Genomic DNA, 17,133 nt, shown 5'->3' on the forward strand with positions numbered 1-17,133 from the left:
GAATATTTCCTAAGGCACCATTTGAGTCACTAAAGGATAGTATAGAGTACCAGGAAAGATTATCTTTTCCGAAATAGCTTTGAGAATTAACAGCATACTATTGCTGTTCTATAATAGAAGTTGGCCTGGAGACCTGAAAATACCTTCTAAGTAATTCTGGTATTCTAGTTTTAGTTCACTTGATTTTCTTTCATTACAAATTTCAGGTAAATTGACTCTCAATTTCTTAAATTTATATATAAGCAAATGGAGAATATAATATCTCCATTTAATCTATTTATAGAAATCCTTGTTATTCTTCAAGGCTAGGTTCATTGTATATCCATGGTAACTTCTCTGATTTCTTCTCCCCTGCCAAGATAAAACTGATCTCTGTCACTTCCTAGTTTTGAAAAATATTGTGATATATATGTATATATATAATATATATATAATTTTCTTTTGCTATTATATTTATATCATATAATGATCTTGACCAACTCTTTTGATTTCATTTTTGTCCTCACATTACTCATCTATTAAATGGGAGAGAAATATATTGCATTATATGTCTTATATTTTTCCCATATTTACAGATATTGAACATGTTCAATATAACTACATTTTTCCTTTTATTTTCTTTTATGCTTCCATCATAAAAGTGATGAGAGACAATCATTTTTTCTTTAGAAAATTTTTTTTTTCTGGTCAGTATCTATTGTACTTTTCTATAAAAATGTATCTTTATTTTTGTACTTTTCTATAAAATGTTTCTTTATTTTTATTTTTTAGACTTTCTGCCTTATATGAAACATTGCTGTATTCTCCACAAACAACACATATTTCCTAACACACTTTTAAATGGAATGTGGTTGAGTTTTTAATCTGTTTTTTTTTCTCCCCCTGCCCCAGACTTTAGCATCGGCAAATTTTCCAGAAGCACGAATGCAGTATTAATTTTACTGTCTGTCAAATTCATCAGACAACAAGAAGTTAACAGAGACAACTGAAATAATATCTCTTAGGAGGTTGAGGAAGCTAATTCATCCAATGATACTTCAGTAAAGCCATTAATTCACTTGCTTATAAATGAACTCCTTTCTACTCATAATCCTTTCCAGTTTTCAAAATCAGAAAAAAGTAGTTTAATTTTTTTGAGACAGTTAAATAAATAAGGGATGGAATGTTCTAAAGAAATCAAATTTACTATAGGAACACAATTTTCAGGGGGAGCATCTGCTAAATGCTTTACCAAGTTATTTAGGAAGCATCTTTTGAACATTTTCAGAGCATGTTGTTGTTCATCTAGGATATATATGCAGGTTTACTCATAAATATTTTTAAATTCGATTTCCTTTTCCAACATATTCCCCATTTAGTTTTAAATATCTCAAACAAAGTCACTGAGATCTTACCAAGAGTACACTTTAAGAGCCAGCTGCTACCATTTGGAAGAAAATGTGCATAAATACACATTTCAACAGATCTTTTCTTTTTCAAACTGCATAGAACTTGTACAAGAATTAGTCTCCACTATAACTTTAATTTGGGGTTCAATTATCAGCCATTACTTCTTCCTTTAGAAATACAAGAAACCTTTATCTGTAAGAAGGGTTAAAAATTACTGGCACAAATTTTTCTCTGAAATTCTCAAATAAGTATTTTGTACTTTAAATGCAACAGGAACTTAAATGTATGCATTGAGAGAGTATGGAAGTATGAGACTAGACAACTAACAATAACATCAGAAAATCTCCTCTGTGATTTGTTTTCTTTTTGTTTGTTTGTTTTTCTTTTTTTTGGGGGGGGGTCAGAGGGGATTGTTTGGTTTTAGTTTTGTTTTTTGAAATCTCTATTAAGGAAACTTTCTCTGTATTAGAGATTGGCACCTTCTGGGCCTAAAGCAGAGATGTCAAACTGTCTATTGAAGGGTGAACCAAATGAAAATATAAGTGGAAAATGTTTAACAAAATAAATAAATAAATAATGCTATAATGGTAATGCTAAAATTTTAGATCTCTAAATTAATTTATGTGCCCCAGGGATCCATTTTTATTTGAGTTCAATAAACTAGAACAGTAATAGGTAAACATAATATCAACATGTTTCAGAAATAGGACTTCACCCTTCCTTCACTAAACTGATAAAACATTATTTTCTTTTCAGAATTTGTATTTCTAAAGACCTATCTATAATTTGTAATATAAGCTATTTAGTTTGAAGAGAATATTCTTTAATGCATTCATTTTAAATCAAATTTTGAAACTATAAACCCAATATTAACAGGATAGTAACTCTTTAAGTCCAGACTTTGAGAAAGGAAATTAAAAACAAATTATACCTAATCATAAAGAAGATTTATCTACTAATAATCAAATATATTTATTAGAAACATCTAAATATATGTATACTTTTTTGTGTGTGATATAATTGGGGTCAAATGAATTGCCCAGGATCACACAGCTAGTAACTGTTATATGTCTGAGTCTGGATTTGAACCCAGGTTCTTTTGATTCCGCTCTGGTGTTCTAATCATTGCACCAATTAGCTGCCCCTATATATTTTCTTTATATTAAATAAATTGTTTGAAAAATAACACTAGGTATATTTGTTATAAGGGAGAGTTCTATTTTTAGGAGAAGTGGGTATGGTAATAGAGTAGGTTTGGGAGAGCAAGAAAATAAGAGCATTAATAAAACATTTTTAAAGGCACAGAAAAAAAGTACAAAGAAGTTACAAATAAATGTAGCGCTTTTGTTACTATCATTTGCATGTACACAAACAACATGTATATATGTATATAAATATGTATACACACATAAATGTATTAATATATATGAGTGAAGTTTACACAGCTGCATAACAAAAGTTTAACAATTCTTATATAAATCCTTTCTTTATTCTTCTTGGTATATTGAAATGTCTGTAATTCTTTATATTTTTTCAGTTTAAAATGAAGAGAGAATTTTCATTTTAAAAGTAATCCCTAAGAAGGGTCATTAAATGATGTTCTAAAATAAACATAGCATTGCCTATTAAATTATTTTCATATAAAACAAAAACCTCCAAATCACTCTTTTGCTGCTAAGTCAGACTAAACATATCACAACTAGCTACATCTTTCCTTCAAAACCTGCTACTCTTTACAATGGCCCTATTGTTTTTCTCATTGAAATGTCCTTCTCCCAAATAATTCAATTTCAAAACCACAGAATCATTTTAACCTTTCCCCTTCCCTTACTCACCAATTCAAACAGTGACCAAATTCACTCCTCATTTATACTTTTACTGCCTCTTCTCTGATTCAGACCTTTGTAACTTCTGAAGGACTTCAGGAATTCTTAACTCATGTTATAGATAAGGAAATGGAAAGTTAGGAAAATTAACTTTTCCCCCCTTAGCACGTAGCTAACAGTTATGGAATGTGGGATTCAAATACATCTCTCTCTTATTTCCAAATTCTACATACTTCCATTTACATCATATTGTCTCTTTCTTGGTCATGTGATATTCCAAGTCTTTCACATTTTCTATGATAATATGCATCTACTACAGGCATTCCCTCTATACATATATCCTTCTACCCTCCCTCCCAGAATTCTGTTTAGATAGTACCATCTCTAAGACATTTACTACAATGTTGGTGAAAGTAATTTTCTTTTTCTTTATATTTCTTACAATGCTTTGAAAATTATAGCTCTTTTGACCTTATAGTAATTATACCTTACACTATCTTATTTGTATTTCATGATGCCTATTTGGCTATAATTTCCTTCAGGGCAAGGAATGTGTTTAAAATTTTGAATTCACTGGCTTCAAGCAGTCTCATATAGAGGATATATATATGTAAGAAGTTTTTATTGAGCAAACACTTAAAAATGCTCATTGGATTAGAGGCTTAGGAAAGCTGAAATACTGTGATTTGGCTCATACAGGTAATTTCATCAAGGTTGCCAAGACCAGTGGTAAGTCCAGTGGATGTTTCTCCTAGTTGACATCATCCTCCATGAACTTTCCCTAAACTTGTAAAATAGTTTACCATTTTTCCTTCTCCTGCTTTTCTCCACTGACTTTGTTTATGATCTTTTTGTGCCTTTCCTCTAACTTATCTGACAGTTCCTTCTCAGTCTCTTTGGTTATTATCTACTGACTGCCCCATCCCAGAATGGGTGTACCCTAAAAATCTCTCCTGAGCCTTTCTTCCTTTCCATTCACACTCTTTTCCTTAGTAAGATCACTTGCTCCCACTGGTTTAATAACCACTTCTAAGCAGATCTTCTAAGAAAACTCTATAGCCATGCCCAATCTTTTCCCCTACTCCAATACTACATTTCTAACTACCCACTGAAATTCTCTAACTACTGTTATACTAAGATCTCAAATTCAACATATCATACATTTACTTCATTATCTTTTGATCCAAAAGACCCTTGTCTTTCTGCAGTGTAGATTATTTAAAGTGCATAGAGACATAACTGTCTGTATAATGAGAAATATCCTAATGAAAATGAAAACTAAGGTCAATTCACTTAATAGCAGATGATCTTAGCACTAGTGCTTTGGAAATGAGTTATGGTGTTCTGAACTAGGTGACTCAGTGTGTTGGGCCTGGAGTCAGAAAAGCTTGAGTTCAAATTCAGCCTTAGAAGCTTAATAGCTGTGTGATCCTGAACAAGTCACCTAACCTCCATTTGCTTTAATTGCCTAGAGGAGAAAACAGACAGTACTGGATAGTACTGGTAAATTATGGTGTACAAGGTCAAAAAGACATAAATAAGTGGGTGACAACAAATAGAGCTATATTAATTTGGAAAATAAAATTTAATTGATTAATTTTCATTTGACTTTTTGAAGAATTAGAGAAATAATCTAACAAAGCACAATTTAATTTAATAAAAAGTATAAATACTAATTAATGAAATAACCAATGAATCTTAAAGACTAATAGCTGACATAACATGGGTTCATTCTGCATTGAAAACTAAGTTCATATGATCACAGAATTAAATAGCAAGTCACCTTGCTTATCCTTTTGCCATTAATGACTTTTTACCTGTCTTATCAACTTCAATATATATGTCTAGTGAAATTGATTCCAAACCTTTCTTAAAATAACCTTATATTATTCTCTTTTCTCATGTAGCCATTAAATTGACCTATCATTCATGTTTCATAAGGTTACATATTAAATATTAGTTACAAAGCCCATCATATTTTTCTATTATGGAAGATGAAAGAAAGGTTATTGTAATACATTATTTAATTAAACCTGGCAACATTTATAATCTATTACAATGACTTAATAAGTTTTCAGAACTCCATTCTGGCAAGTTAGAAAAATGAATTGTGTGTGTGAAAAAGACAGACAGAGAGAGAGAGAGAGAGAGAGAGAGAGAGAGAGAGAGAGAGAGGAGAGAGTTTCCTCTAGAAGAAATAAAGTACATAAATAGAAGAGGACTGAGGACTTCCCTATTATATCTAATTTGACTTGATGAGAAGTGCCTGTTAATTTTCAATCAACTCTCAATAAGATGTAGGACAAAAAATTACTTTTGGAGATATCTTTTAAGTATCTCAGTCACTTTTATGTTATACCCTTGGTAATAGATTTTCTGATTTAGCAATAAAATTTTTCAAAAGTAATTGTTAAAATAGTTGGCATTAAGATCATTTTTTTCATTATAAAACTTTTATGTTAAATAAGAATTGTCTAAGTTGTCAAGGGGTTTTACCAATTTGTGTCAATCACATAAGTTCATAATTAAATACAATTCTATTTTGGAAGCATGATATAAAATTTGCAGAGTTTCCTTCAATATGAATGAGGGAAAATAGGTTTAAATGATATTTCATATGTGAATATTCTGCATCTTTGAATGGGTTTTTGACTATCAACAAAGATATATCATATATCTCAAAATTTTACCTTTCAATCATAATTAATCAATCCTCAATTATGGTAGAAGTTCAAAAGTAAAGTTATAATCATGAAAGACTGTATAGCTGTAACTACTTACATTTCTTCCAAACTGTGGTTATAAGGTAAAGGCAAAAATGGAGGGAAATCTGAAGTAGAAAAATTAGAAAAAGATTTTAAAAAATTTGGGAGAGAACTGAAATAGTTGAGGATGAGAGACAAATGGGAGAAAGGAAAATAAAAGTAGGTACCATGGAGAAACTAATTACCACCAATGGTGTTGAAGCAGTGGAGTCAAAAGGTAGAGTAAAGATAAGGCATCACCTGAGCTCTCCCAGCCTCCCCTCCAAATATTTTTAAATTAACATAGCAAAATGAGTTATGGAGTGGCAAAACCAACAGAAAAATGAAGGAAAGTAATTTTCCAGCTCAAGAAAATTTAAAAGTTTGGCAGGAAAGGTCTGCCTCACTATAGTGAAAGTTGAACACAGTCTAGGGCATATTGTGTCTGAGCTAGCCAATAGCAAGACCTGAGAATGACTGAATTAGCAGCAGCTTCTGGAGCTTTTAGCTTACAGATAATAAAGTGATTGATTGATAAAAGGGGAATAAATAAATAGGGGAATGAGGATAATGGTCATAGGTATAGAGTGAAAAAGAGTGTCAAAGACCAGAGCACAGATCAAGAAATCAAGGACCACACTTCTTCTTACATCATACTAATAGGGAAGAACCAAAATCTTTACATACCTCCAGAAGCATCTCTGAAATAGCAACATAAAAACAAACAAGTAAAATCCCCTGAAGTTTGAGATGTTGGTCCTTTTATCAAAGGAGCAGAGTCTAACTTTAACATTAATTTAAAAGTCAAAAAGTAGCCTAAGGGAAAAATGACTAAACAACAACAACAACAAACAAACAAACAAACAAACAAACAAAACTCAACCATATAAAGTTACTATGGTGATAGGAAAGATCAAAGTATAAACTCAGAAGTAGACAACAAAATCAAAATAGATTTATCCAAAGCCTCAAAGAACAATGTGAATTGGTCTCAGGTCCAAAAAACATTCCTGGAAAAGCTCAAAAAGGAATTTCAAAATCAAATAAAAGAGGTAGAGGGAAAATTTTGGGGAAAATGACAGTGACAAGAAAATAATGGAAAAAAAAAAGAATAGCAAGCTTGATAAAAAGACAAAAAATACTGAAAAAAATCACAATTTTTAACAATTAGATTAAATGGCAAGAGAAGGAAGAGGGATCTAAAGAGCTTTTACATAGAGTAGAAGATGTCTTTGTGTGTGGTGTGGCAGACAATCCTATTCTTACTAGAATTATCTAAAAGAGGGAATAGCATACACACTCAGTTGGGTATAGAAATCTAAGACACCCTACAGATAAGTAGGAGGGAATAAGAAGAGGAGAAGGGAACTGATAAAAATGAAAGACAGATTTGAGGAGGTGGTGGCAAGAGGTGAAACACTTTTGAGGAGGGACATGGTGAAAGAAGAAAGGTTAGAATAAACAGAAGAAAAAAAGATGAAGAAAATATAAAGTTATTGATCATAATTGTGAAAAAAAATTAGAACAACTTTCTCTGACAAAGGCCCTCAGTTCTCAAATATATAGAGAACTGAGTAAATTTATAAGAATAGAAGTCATTCCCTAATTGATAAATGGTTAAAAATATGTCAAGAGAGTTTCCAGATAAAGAAATCAAAACTATCTATAATCATCCAAAAATGTTCTAATTTTCTATTGATTTGAAAAGTGAACATAAAAATAACTCTTAGCACTTCATACCATCCTATTAGTTAATATAACAAAAAAGGAACATTACAAATGTAGGCATGGATCTAGGAAAATTGGTATGCCAGAGGCTCTTTGTGGAATTGTGAATTAATTCAACCTTTCTGGAGAGCAATTTGGAACTATGTCTATCAGACTTTAAAATCATGTATGCCTTTTTATCTAACAATATTACCAAAGAGATTGTTTTAAAAAGGAAAAAGATCTATTCATACAAAAAGATTTATAGCAATTCTTTTGTGGTGGAAATTGAGAGGATGCACATCAAGTGAGGAATGACTGAACAAGTTGTGATATATGATTGTTATGGGATACTATTGTAGTATAATAAAGAATTAAAGAAGGGACCCCAAAGTCTAAAACTCCTTGAAGGAGAAAATCTCTTTCAACTCTGCCTCAGTGAGGTACCCTGCCTGAGGGAAACAAGATAAACAGCTTCATTCTGTTATCTAGGTGGGGTTGGTTCAGTCCTGAGTTAAAAGAATTCCAACCCTATTCAATTAAAGAAACTAATTCAATTCTATTCAAATTCAGCTCAAGCTGAAACCCAGCTTGTAGTCAAAACTTCTATTATAAAAGAGCCAACCTAAAATCCTCTCTTTGCAGAGGTTCTAAATATGCCAGGATATGCCATGCTATGCCAAGGAGACGTCTGCCCACTGGATATTATTTTCCAGTGCAACCCTCTCTTTATCCTCACCTATTTCCCTAACAAGACTTTATGCCTCTCTGTCAGGATTTCTAAACTTACTTCCCAATCCCTATAATAAACCTCTTTTATCAATCTAGGTTTTCTGCTTTGTAAATTCCTTTACAGAGAATCTCTCCACCCCCAGAAAGACAGTTCCCCAAAACTCCCTACCCTTGCAATAAATCCCAAGGGGTTTAGGGGAGCCAAACCTCTCCATTTGGTTCCCTGAACCCTGAACTTGCCACTAGACCATATAATTTAACTCCCTAACAAACAGAAATCCTAATCTCATTTTGGTTCCTTAAATCTAGACATCATCATTTGCTTCCCTGAAAGGGAACCCCAAAACCTAAACCTCATCAGAATGAGCAGGATGTTTTCAGAAAAACTAGGGAAGCCTTACATGAAGTGATGTAAAATAAAATGAATGGTACCAGAATAGTGCACACAGTAACAGCAATATTATACATTGATAAACTATAAATAACTTAGCTATACTCAGTAATACAATGATCCAAGAAAATTTCAAAGGACTTATGATTAAAAATGCTATTCATCTACAGAGAAAGAACTGGTAGAGTTGAGTTTAGTTTTGAGCATACTTTTTTTAAGCTTTCTTTTTCTTTCTTTTTTTTTTTTTTTTGGATGGTGTTTTCTTTTACAACATAACTAATATGAACATATTTTAATGACAATAGATGTCTAATCTATATCAAATTCTCAAAGAGAAGAGAGAGGGAGAATTTAGAACTCAAATTTTATAAATAAAATGAATGTTAAAATTATTTGTATGTATAATTGGAAAAAATAAATATTTAAAATTTTAAAATTATAGTATAACCTTATAAGTTTTTCATAGTTATATATATATATATATATATATATATACATACACACATATAAGATTTTTCCTTAGACTTAATTTGTGTATATATGTAAAATAGGGAATGTAGTCAAATTTTAATAGCAAACATCTATTGGATGTTTGCCATTGTGTGGAATGTTATATACTAATTTACATTTTTTCTTTTACATAAAAAGATTAAGTAAGGTTTAATTAGCTCATGTTCACCATGATGTCTGGTTGGAGGAAGAAGGATTTCAGTGACAAGTTTCAAACTAAGCATTATTACCTAGGGGGGAAAATTGAGTTACTGAGTCAAGAAAGCTTTTCCAGCAGCCAGATATTTAGCATTGATTGCTTGGCAAAGTTGTCTAAGATTGAAAATTAGATCTGTGATATACCAGGATAATTAAAATTTCAACTTACAAATATATTTTAATGCCTGTAGCACAGAAAGTTAACATTAGGAAAGAGAGGCAGCATGATGCAATGGATAAGGGTCCTATAATTAGAATCAGGAGAATATGAATTCAAATGTGATTTCAGATTTTTATTATTTTGTAATCCTAGACAAGTCATTTAAGCTCCCTTGCCTCAGTTTCCTCACATGTACACTGAAAATTATAAGATCTCTTTTTCTCTCGTATTGTTCTAAATCAATGATTAATTTCCTCATATTTTCAAAGTTCTTTCTTTTTTTACTTTATAATTTGCTATATTCCAAAATAAGATGTTCAACTTTTTCTTAAGAAATGTTGGTACTCAGATAATTTGTGTTATTCAGACTCCAAAGATGACTTCTTATCTGACTTGGTTGGCTAAAGAATCACCTTTGAACAATTATTGAGGCTCTCTAATTTGATCAACCCACCACTATACACATTCAAAAAAATACAAAAGGGGAAATTAAAAGTATCTATACAATTCAGGCAAAACAAAATTAAAATAGAAACAAAAATTTGTTGGGGAAAGTATGTCTCAATTTAACTGGATTATTTGAGTTCACTCTCTACATTTATGATTTGTGGTACTAAAAGAAGCTAATTTTTTTTATTTGTCCCATCTTCTTTCCCCTACCCAGGATCACTCTCCAATAATTCCAATAATTGCATTCAAACTTAAATAATAATTTAGGAAATCATTCACAACCTGTAACATCACCTAATCTTTATGATTTAATAATCTGCATTTATCTTTCTTAATTTGTCTTTTCTCACTCTCTTTCTATTTCTCATCCAATTTGTAGATTACTTGCTGAAACTCACTTTTCATTGTCTTTGGAGACATAGCACAACTATTCTCCAGAAATTTGTTTCCCATTACTAGGCCTTTTCATAATTTCTTTTTATTATATGTCTATTTTTTACCATAATTGTTTTTTTAATTGATCAATGTATTTAAGGAAAAATAGACCTACTTCTTCACTAATAAAATTAATAATGGTGCAGTTAGCTAGCAAAACTAAATATAGAAAGCAAGCTGACACAGAATTACTTATTATTTAATGACTTCCTATAACAAAATACAGTATAACACATTATTTAAAATGTCAGGGTCTTGATGCTGTCATTGTCATTTTCCCTGAGTGTGGTCAATGTGAAACCTCATTTATTATATGTAATCAATAAATACCATGTTTATTTTGATTTTATGTGCTTGTCAGGTTCAGTGAGTCTTAATAGTTTTTTAGTGTTTATAATCATTAAGCTTTTAAATAATTTAGCTCATAGGAATGGAATAACCTAAATGATCCAAATTAAATTTAATTAAGGCTCATCTGCAATATCACATTTTGGGAAAGATTAAATGCTCTCCCTTCAACTCCATCCCCACCCTGAGACTGCTTAAACTATAAAAGCTTTGGATGAGTTATTGCAAGCAATAATGAATAGATCTGTCAGATCTGCATGATGTGCACTACTCTGCCAAATACATTCTGACCACAGGAAGTCTCTGAGATACAATGTAGGGATAGAAAGATCTCAAAAGGTGCTAAAATATTTGGATTATAGACCAGAAGAGACAAGTCAGGGTGAGTGAGGAAGAGAGAGGCATTACCAGAAAATGAGTCCCATGTTTCATTATTTCTCAGCTGCTGCCTTTTGTAATTCTGCTTCTGAGTTTCATAGCAAATAGTCCTTTTTATACAATTAACTCATTTTCTCTTCAAGCCAATATTGCTAGTAGCCATAAATATAAGGTATCTGCCTCCTCAAGTTGCTTTACAAATATGAATCTTTTTTAAATAAACTATTAGAGGTGAATAGATTCATGCGGAATTATTTATTGAATGTTTATTATTTACCAAGCATTGTATTAAGTGCTTAGGAGACAAATACAAAACAAAGGTATTTCCTATTCTCAATTAGCTTACATTCTGATGGCAGACATTTTCTCTCCATCTCTCTCTCTCTCTCTCTCTCTCTCTCTCTCTGTCTTTCTTTTTCTCTGTCTCTAACTCTCTGATTACCTATACATAGGCATCTATAATACAAATACATATGCATATAGGTGTGTGTGTGTGTACACACACACACACACATATATACATTTATACACATTTGTGTAAGACTGTACTATGCTTCTTTGTCCTCTCTTTCTCTGAAGTGGATAATAACCTCCTTCATAAGTTCTGATTAGATTAAAGAGAAGCAGAATTGTGTAAGTTCCTCTTTCTTCCAGAATCACTGAAGATCAGAGGAAAGGGAAAATTCAGAATAAGTGGTGATGATCCATGATGAAGTGAGGTTAGTGCCTTGATATCTGACCAAGCTCTAAGCAGTCCACAGTGCCTATTTTAACTGTTGTTTTTACATTTTCTTCTATTTTTTCACTTTCTTTAGTTTTTTTAACTGATTCTTGATGTTTCATAGAGTCATTAGCTTCCATTTGCCTGGTTATAATTTTTCATGTGTGATTTTCTTCAGTTAGCTTTTGTATCTTTTTTTCCATTTGAATAATTCTTTTTTCTTCAGGGTTTTTTTTTTTTTTTTAATTGGCTTTTTTTTTTTAAGGAATTGTTTTTTTCATTTTTTTTCTTTCCTTTTCCAAGCCTTTCTCTTGCATATCTCTTATTTCTTGGCTCATTTTTTTCTTCTACTATTCTTATTTGCCTTTTACAACTTTTAATGAGCACTTCGAAGAAGCCTCTTTGGTCTTAAGACCACTTTATATCACTCTTTTAGATTTCCTCTGTAGGCATTTTGTCCTTGTTTGAGTTGGTATTTTGGTTTTCCCTATCACCAGAGGTTTTCAATGGTTAGGTTCTTTTCTATTTCTTGCTCATTTTATTTCTTTCTTTCCCCCCTCTTTTGAGCCTTTTTTTTTGGTCCAGCTGTGCTCCTGGGATAAAGGAGGTCCTGCCCCAAGATTCCTGTACAGCTCTGAGCCCTGATTATGAGTCTCTTTTGTTTGGTGTCTTGCTTACAGCAGAGGGTAGCCCTACCTACTCTCTCCAGGAAACATTTTGGTTTCCCAGGCTGGAAATTTGCCTTCTGACCTGGGATTGGAGGCTGCCCTACTAGTTTGCTCCATTACTGAGCAAGGAGCGAGGGTCTCAGTTGATGATCTGCTGTGATTAAGACCCTTTCTCTGGCTTTCCCTGACACTGTTTGAACTGGGCTGAACACCCCTTTTACCCCAGTGAGACTGATCTTTCTTGAAATCTTTCCAATCTATTTTGAGTTGGAGAGTGGTTCCATTCCATCAGTCTGTTCAGAACTTTGGTTTCATGTGGTTTTTGAAGTAAACTGGAAATGCTAGAGCAGTTTCTGGATTTCCCTCTACCATCTTGCAGCCACCACAAGAACTGATTTGTTTCAGCCATCTTAATGATCATTAGAACAAATTACTCAAATCATCAGCACATTCTAAATGGCAAGTCTTTATATGTTTAAGTTAGATATCCTGCTAACTCATGATGCATATCTTTGAGGCCTCAAGATTTAATCTGACTGCTTTTACATGGGTGTAGCCACTGCACATGTTATAGCTTCTTAGGTGAGACTTGGATAAAAAGTGGAAACCAAAAGTGGATAAGGCACTGTGAAAAAGGCTTGGCAAGCTTCTACATTAGAGGTGGTAGTCCTCCCTAAATATCCCAGACTTATAATTTTGACTACAAACTTTTAGAGAAAAAGGAATGTAGTTACTTTTTGTACTTTTTATCTTCTAAAGCCCTTCATAATTTCATTCCTTTCTACCTTTTCCTTTTTCTTTTACCCTATATCCTTCTACATGAATTATTATTTGACTACTTTGGCACCCTTGATGTATCTAACACAAAATATTCCATCTCTTTACTGTGAATTTTCATTTACTGTTTCCCATGCCTGAAATGTTCTCAGTTAAAATCTTACCTTCTTCAAAAGCCTTTCCTCATTCCACTTATGGCTGGTGTTTTGCCTATTATCTCCAATTGTGTGTGTATTTGTGTGTGTGTATATAAAAACATTGTACAAATATATTTTATACATATATTATACACTCATTTATATACATACATATTATATATACATATACACATACATAGATGCATCTATATATATATATAGTTTTTACATTGATATTTATTTGTTGACTTTCTCATTAGATTGTAAATTCCTTGAAGACAATTTCCGTTTTTGCTGCTCTTTGTATCCTCAGAACTTAGCAAAATGACACTCACATACTAGATACTCAATAAATGCTTGTTGAATTTGCTTGACCCAAAATAGTACCTGGGATTTGGCAAGTTTAAAAGATATATAATTCTATGGTCATTTACAACCAAGTAATTTATGTGATTTTCACCCATTAACCAGAGGAATTGGCACATTAGTAATATTTCTATTTTTAGTATCAATGAAACCATAAATTGAAGATAAATGCTCACACATTCTCCTCAAAGAGAAATGAAATTCTTTTTTGCTGGAATTGGGTTCTTCATGTTTCCAAAGGCAACAAGAAATGTCTCATGAGACATTCTATTGTTCTAACTAAAATGCTCAAACTGAGCATAATCCATGTGCTAAGAACACAAAAAAACAACATTGACTCAAATAAGAATTGAACAGTGAGGTTCAAATATTACTTCTGATGCTTACCTATATGATTTAGCTAAACAAGTAAAATTTCCTGTGCCTTAATTTACTCACCTCGAAAATGAAAGTGTCATATACCATTAGATCTCTTTCAGCTTTATACCTATGATCCTCTGACATATTGCAGATATTAAAGAAGTAAAGACATTTTTAGGAAAATTTAGGACTATTTCTGCATGGTCATGGAAGAGTAGAGGGAAAACTAAATGGCAAAAAATATGTTTTGGCAAAAAATAAAGAAATGGAAATAAGCTACAATTTTAAGGAGAAGTTTCAAAAATGTGTATTATTAACATCTCCTTTTAGAAGAAAATTGGAAGCTCTAGATATGGCCCACTTCTAATCACACAAATTGAAACTGATGATCTGAAAAGAGATTAATCATTCTGATATGTCAGATAAGAGCTCCCTGTATTTGGATTAAATGGAGTTGGATTCAAGTCTTAGTTTAAATATTTATTCTCTAACTTTGAGCCATAATTTTTAATATCTAAAATAAAGAGGTTTAATTAGTTAATTTCTGAAGTCTTTTCCAGCTAAGTCCTATGAACAACAGTATTAGTTTAGTTAACAATGTGAGAATCATTTCAAAATGAGCAGTCTGTACAGTCAAATTATTGAGTATTTAGAGCATAGCTCAAAATGAGAGTCAAATTAGAAAAAAATCAAGTTATTGATTTATTAGATTTTTATTAGATTTATTAGATTGACTTATTAGATTATTGACTTATTAGAAAATAAGGAATTAGAAGACAGCATGAAATTGTAGCAGCTCTACTCTGACCTGTTACACAAGCTGTCAATTCTGAAAAATGGGAATGGACAATAGAAAAGAGGCATTGTGTCTATTTCTTAGAAAACTCCTTCCAGTGCAAAAGTAATTAACAAAGTGAGGAGACCAAAAGAGCCAGAAGTAAAGTGAAGAAAAACATTGCCCATTTGTAGCACTACCTTAAAAAAATGTTAATAGCCATTGAGAGAAAAGGAAAACCAGGTATTTTGGCATTAGATCCAACCAGGTCAAGTAATCCAAAGAAATTATAAATAAAATCAGAAAGAAAACAGCAGAAGATGGCACATATGCCAACATTTCTCTATTGAGAAATAATCTAATCTTACAGAGGGAAATTGGAATCATTAATTTCTGTTATATCACAGAGATACATCATCTATTATATGAGGAAACAGCAACTTCAAATGATAGTAATTCCAAGGACTTGGGCATTTACACTAAAAACTATCATATCATAAGAAATAATGAGATTTTCACAATTTATATACCAACTGGTCCCACTGGATCCATTCTGAATCCTTCTATTTGATTCTCAATTTGAGAATAGTTATCAATAAGGAATCACACTGAAAGTGACTAGAAACCAGTACTAGAAGAGTTTCTAGATCTGTTTAATCACACTGAAAGTGACTAGAAACCAGTACTAGAAGAGTTTCTAGATCTATTTCTTTGGAGAAGAGTGTTCTCTTTATTCTCTATTCTCATATGGCTTATTCGTTTGGACTTCTCTATAGTACTCCCAGGAATATCATCATAAAGAAAGTCATCAAGAACCTCTTCATCATTCAAGATCAAATCAGCCTTGTGGGATACACTTTTTAATACTCTCTGCATCTGGGATTAGATGATAGAATGGAGAGCTCTTCCTCCAACCTCTGCTTAAAAGGGTCTCCAAATTAGTCATTCCTGCATTTCCTATTGGTGTATTCCTTTGGATCATCCCCTTTGGACTAGGAGCTGCTGGATAGAAGCAGCTATCTTTCTTTTTTGATATTTTTAACTACAGCACTTGCATATTAAATGTTTGTTGACTTCCTGGAGTCATTTTGACTATTTGATGTTTCTAAAGACCTTTCAAGTCTATTTTTGGGGTTTGTGTAAGGGAGAAAACAAATAGAAAACAATATTTGTTAAGCAGATATTGCATGCCAGTTATTTGCTAAGTAATTTACAAATATCATGTCAATTGATCCTCATAAGCAGATGATACTATCCTCATTTTACATTTGAAGAAACTGATACAAATTGATATAAAGGCATTTGTCTAGGGTCACATAACGAGTAATATATGAGAAAATATTTGAAATCAAGTCCTGACTCCAGGTCCAATGCTTTATCCAAAGTGCCCCACAGCTTTTTCCTATTTGTGGGTCTGAGGCTTTTCAGAAAGAAAACAAACAAAGTAAAAATGCTGACAAAGATTCTAAGCAGGGTTAGTTTAGTCTGTGGCAGTTAAATGCTGCACAAGAAAAACATGTTTATTAGCTATGTATGCCACCCTATATCAGTTCCATAGGGATTTTCCACAGTCATTAGTTTGAAAAAAATACTAAAATAAAAAGAAATAAAAAAGAGAAGAATTTTGTAGAATAATGGAAATAGGTTGGCTCATGAAATCTAAATTGAACCTATAATATTTGCATCAGACTCTCCTCATTGATGGAGAGAATGATGCTTTGACATTTTATGTATGCCTAAGACAGGAGTTAATGAAAAAACTTTGTAGATGAGACATTTCTCCTTGCTTTGAGAGAAGATATACATGTTCTCACTTCACAAAGAGCTATATAGGGAAAGATGATAGACTTTAAGAAGCAGAAATGTTGGGGAAAGTTGGCTGTTTCTTCAACATGAAACAATGAAGAACTTTTCCTTAAGTGAAATTAAGAGCTCTTTGTTTCAGTTGAACTATTTGAATTCCCATTGGAGAGCTTAATCATGCTGTATTATTTTTCTAGTTATGTTCTAATTTGTATCATTTATCTGACTTCTGTTTGATATCTTGCAAGATTAAAGTTT

This window comes from Sarcophilus harrisii, chromosome 3 (genome assembly GCF_902635505.1).
Source record: "Sarcophilus harrisii chromosome 3, mSarHar1.11, whole genome shotgun sequence".
Taxonomy (NCBI): Eukaryota; Metazoa; Chordata; class Mammalia; order Dasyuromorphia; family Dasyuridae; genus Sarcophilus; species Sarcophilus harrisii.